Raw genomic sequence first — 5,408 nt, 5'->3', positions numbered from 1 at the left:
ACCAACGTGGCCACTAAGGAGTAAAGAATCTGTGGGCCTTCGCATGTGGTTGGTCTCTGTAACCAAGGTCAGGAACAATGGGGGGTCAGGAGCAGCCAGGGCAGTGGGTTGGCAGCATGAACTGGGCCACCCAGTTGTGGCATTGCTTCCTGGGATGGTATGGAGGGCAGAGCAGGGTAGTGGAGCCAATCTGGTGATCCTGGTAGTGTCCCCATGCTGTGCCAACCTCACCACTGCTCTGCCAGGAGGCTGGTTCTGTGGCAGTGCCGCTCCACGTGGGTCACTCTTGATGGGAGTTGGAAGCCAATAATTTCTGGAGGGTCCCTATCCCGGCTCTTCCATAAAAATGCCAGTGATCCTCCCCTGAAATTGACGTTTGCAAGGCTCCCTGTTTCCCAAGGCCAGGCTATGCCACATTACTGCATGGGGGGGCGGGCGGGATAGGACAGCCACAGAAGGGGTCTGCAAAAGTATTAGTAAGCAGAACCAGCATGACATTTCAATCTCTTGGGAGGGCAAGAAAAGAGGAAATTCACTACACTTGAATTACATTTAAATGGCATGACAAGTATATAGCTCTTGCTAAAGAATACAGGTAGCTACGAAGCTACCAGCATGAGTTTGACCAAACTGTGGGAGGCAGTGGAAGACAGGAGTGCCTGGCGTGCTCTGGTCCATGGGGTCACGAAGAGTCAGACACGACTAAACGACTAAACAACAACAACAAAGAATACAGGAAGGATGGGTAGTTAAAGTATCTGTGAGGCCATGGAAACTCGGGGAGCAGGGAGTGGCAGTCCATAGTGGCCTGGATCACATGGTTGGGATGAGACTTTTCTTTACATGATTCATCACGGTTCATTTATAACCCAGTGGCAGGTGGTGGCTCTGTAGGAGAATGACTCTTGCTGTGTTCTTTTTCAGCATCAGTGATGGAGAATCACGCATGGTCACAAATACGTTGCACTCCTTGATATTGGGTACATTGGAACAGACGATGCTTTTTAAACTCAACATGTAGCTTATCATCTGATACATCCTTGAGCTTGGGGCATTCGACTTTCAGCACCAAGAATGTCATGACGGAGTCCGTTTGAATTTTGCACATTTCATTCTTTTCAGGTGATCAGCTTGCTACAGTAGGATTGCCTGTAGCAATTCTTCTTGCTTTTGACTTTGATCTTCCTGTCCAGGGTATTCTGGGCTGGGTGAACTTCCTTTGGCTTTCTTCACTGTTGGTCATGGGGGAATTTAGCCCGCCACAACCCTGCCAACTTTGACTGGTCTACCTTGGTTTTTCCTGCACAGATATGCACAGGCTCCACTTGCTTAGATATTTTAGAGGATCATACTGGCAAGGCTTCTTGCAGCTTTGGTGCTCCAGTGGCAAGGACTGGACATCAAAGTAGGCAGGTAGGCTCAGTAGCCTTGAAAATGGCTTTGTTCTGAGTCTGGGGGGTCTCAGATGAGCTGTTCCAATCTAAAGTTAAAAGAGGGTACTAGTGCATATTTGCAGATGTGGAGAAAAGGTTGGTTACATCTGCAGTCCTTGAATGTTGACTTTGATCTCAGGTTCAAATCCCAGCCCAGCCTTGAACTCAATGGGGAAACTAGAACAAATCTTGTTCTCTCAGTCTCTCGTCAATATAGTAGAACAGCGCTGTCTTGGCCTACCTTGCAGGATGGTTGTGGGGGCAAACAAGATGAAAGCTGTAAAGATAAAAGCATGTTTGAAACACACATATGCTTTTGTTTCTAAAGAACTTTAATTAAAAAAAAAGGATGCTATGACATTTCTGTTATAATTTCTGTTGTAATGAAAGGGATGTGTAGGCAGGGCCTATGCCCACCTTCTTTGTCTCTGTATAAATGCTAGTTGTGTGTGTGTGTGTGTGTGTGTGTGTGAATGTTTAATTGTATAGTACCCCTGCTAGGAGCTTCCCCTCTTTGAGAGAGATGCTCTGTGCAGTCACTTCCAAAAGCTGTTGCTTAGTTATTTTTAGGCACAGAATGAACTCTAATGGGAGAAATTATTTTGATTTCACACACACACGCACATACACCCTAATAAATTTCTCTCTTTTTGAACAAATGATTTCAGCTGAAAAGGAGCTTAATAACACAGCAGAAGCCTACATTTCAGCTTCGGCTTGGCCAGGCCACAAAACATGAAAACTATGTGGTCATCAAGACTGGTTAGGAGTACAGGTCCCACCTACTAGCTAGAGCGGGGCTGAAAGCAGTGTTCTGCCTGGGAAGTTGTGTGCCAAGAGAGGGGGAAATTGAATTTGGGCAGTCCAGTCTGGACCAGATCCACAGAAGATCCATCAGAAGTCTGCTCATGCAATGGGGGGTTTTCTGGCTCCTGCTTCCCTTGGCCCAACTTCAGCCCTCTGTGCTTCCCCCAAGCTGCTCCTCAGGGTTGGCGACCAACCAGGCCTCCCCATTTTGCCCACAAAGTGGATTTGGCCAAGCCACGCCCACCTCCTCTTTGCCTGACATCAGGTGAGGAGCAGGTGAAGGCAGAGCTTGAGTGAAAAGGGCTTTTGCAGGCACCACTGATCAGCCAAGCCCCCTGCACAGTGCTTCTCAAGTGCCCTGCCACCGGTGGAATCTAACCCCTTAAAAAGCCAACAGGCGCAGCACCATATCTCATTGGAGTGGGCTGAATAAGTCAGTGTGAAACACTCCTTTCTTGTCAGCTGATTTCAAAGGATCCAGCAGAGCAGCCCTACCAGCTTCCTTTGGTTTCCCTATATTGCTGCCGCCATCTTGATTCAAAATGGCGCATGGCATCCCAATGTGTATGAAGACCACTATCCCCCCCTTGGGAAGCCTTGTGCCATTTGGTGGCGATGTAGAGAATGAACGGACAAAGCACTTTCCTAAATACAGAGCAGATTACACTCTGATGGTGTTTCCTGCTTGGCAGGGGGTTGGACTCGATGGCCCTTGTGGTCTATTCCAACTCTATGATTCTATGATTCAGATTCACTATGCCATTATGATTAATGTATATATTATGAAAACTGATCCTGGAAAATCTTTTGAAAAGCTGTTTGTAATCATACAGACTTTGTTTTATTTGATGATGATAATAGAAAATGGCTCAGAGATTTCTTTGAAATACGGAGAAGTACGGTATATAAATTATGTGAACCAACTAACTAGCTAACTAATTAACTAGCACATTGTCCCCTTAAAGACACAATCACACACTTAACTAAATCCAATTCTTGTAATGTAGCTTATCACCTTCTTCCATTTCCAGCACTCAAATCCAATTTTGAAATAACTGAGGAACATGCAGAATATTTCCATATTTCCCAGCAGCCTGCTGAATATAAGAAACCCGAGTCAAGAAGCTGTGCCAACTGAGCATCAGCTACAGAAACAACACTGCTGGGCTACAAAGGAAGTGGAGACCATTTCTCAAAGCTTCACCGCAACCATTTTTATCTGGCTCTGTCCCATACCCAGGAAAATTTTCTTCTGAGAGCCAGGTGAAAATCTAAAGCCTCATGATGAGTCGAGGATGCCCAAGTTGTTTCCCAAAGCTGTTTGCCTGTTAGAAAAGACCCCACAGAAAGGATGGGAAGCGAGTGGGATGGGTGGGTGGAGGAGGTAGTCCTAAGGCATAGGTCAAACAGTGGGGAAGAGCCATTGCCTTCATGTCCTTCTGAGCTTCCTGGAGTATGTGGCTGGTCACAGCTGGAAGCTGGTTTATGGACTATGTTGCTGGACTACAGCTCCCATCATCCCTGACCTGCTGGCTAGGGCTGATAAGAATTGTAGTCCAACAAGATCCAGAGGCACCAAGCTCCTAGCTTTCCTGAGGTAGGAAAGTATAAGCAGAAGTGTCTTCCTGTTTGAGAGTTATTGTTATAGGAGAGCCACCTGCTGCCTAGCGATGTCTGGGAAATAGAATCAGCTACAGCCCTTCTAAAATGGCTGCCTGTGGTCTGTGCCCTCTGTATTTAAATGTCCACAATAACAGCAATTCCGGTTCTACATGCCTGGCTAATATAATTATGTTCCCAACTTCCCAGTATACTATAGCCAGGCATGAAGAACTGGAATTGCTGTTGTTGTGGATTCGATGATGATGGTGGTGGTGATGGGAACATCCCTAAAAGGATAATATAGCACTTGCATTCTTAATGGACCAACAATGATATCATTATTGTGCTTGGTGATTTTTAGCAGAGTGCACATTGTGATTGTCAGATGAATCCTTCATATAAGGAGATATTTTCTTGGCAAACACTCACTTGATGAGAAGCGTTGAAGTGGATTGTGAAGGACAATCATGATGAATCTGATGTAGTAGGCCCTTACCTATGAAAGCTCGCACAGCAATGGTTAGAATAATTTTTGTACAATAAAAGAAAGCGGTTTACTAAGGCCTGACCTCTTTGGAAGTGAAAGAGAAGTCTTCTGCAGAGGCACTGAAATCAGTGCTATTTTTCTAGAAAAAGAGGTGCCAGAGCTGAACTTGTCCCTTGTTCTCTTAGAATGACAATGGCACCCACCCAAGAGGTGCTGGATCTGACCTCTGGCAAATATATATACACACACACACACACACACATATATATATATATATATATATATATGCTTTCGTAGATTTTCACGGGTATAGGAATGCAGGTTTTGGTGTCTTCGGGTGTCTTCCCGTGTAAGAGTCGGGGTGTCTGTGCGACGTTTCGACGAGGTCTCACTCGTCATCTTCAGGCTGGTGCTTTCGGCTTCTTGTTACTGGAACAGAGCAGAGTCTGGTGTTTGAGTTCCTATAAATACTGTTGAGGGGTGTGGTGTATAGCCTCCAACGTTCTGGGTAGAGAGGAAGTTCCTAGATTAGTGTGCCTTTTCTTCTTTTGTTCCTTAATTACTTGAGGGATATCTTGGGTGATTTCATGAGTGATATTCTGAATATCACTGGGTGGGTCATTAATTACTTGAGGGATATCTTGGGTGATTTCATGAGTGATATTCTGAATATCACTGGGTGGGTCATTAAGTGTAGATTAGTTGCTAAAGCTCTCGTGTCTTGACCTCTTGAGCTTGTGAAGAGTTTTTCTGAGAAGATGGCTGTGTTGCATTTAGTTGTGCTCTGGCTTGGCTTCGTGTATAGGGGCGAGCTATGGTTTTGTGCCTTGTGCCAGCCAGATCTGTGTAGGGATTGCAGGGGGGTGCAGCATCCGGAGGTGCCACTATAGTTTGGTTGCTGGATGGAGTCTGTAGTATGTCTGTGGAGAGGGTCTGGGTTTGGGTCTGGTGTGGTTGATTGGTGACGGTGTTCTGTGTGCCTCTGGTTCTGGTGTCGGTTTTTGTGGGGAGGGCTAATTTCCAGATGTCTGGCAGGCGGGACGTGTCGTCACGCTTGTTCATGTTGTGAGGGTGTTTCT

The 5,408-nt window shown here is 45.9% G+C and overlaps 1 long non-coding RNA gene across 1 annotated transcript; it reads right to left on the bottom strand.

The window, feature by feature from the left end:
• Window positions 1-481: 481 nt before the first annotated feature.
• Window positions 482-3,870, bottom strand: LOC309526262. Its single transcript, XR_014216695.1, has 3 exons — window positions 3,767-3,870; window positions 3,256-3,334; window positions 482-1,710 (listed from the first exon to the last, which is right to left on the bottom strand). It is a non-coding gene; the product is annotated as an uncharacterized lncRNA (long non-coding RNA).
• Between the last annotated feature and the right edge of the window lie 1,538 nt (window positions 3,871-5,408).

The sequence above is a fragment of the Podarcis vaucheri genome (assembly GCF_965113315.1).
Source record: "Podarcis vaucheri genome assembly, chromosome: 2".
NCBI classification, from domain to species: Eukaryota; Metazoa; Chordata; class Lepidosauria; order Squamata; family Lacertidae; genus Podarcis; species Podarcis vaucheri.
Note: the sequence above shows the minus strand (reverse complement) of the source record. Positions and strands in the feature narration are given on the sequence as shown.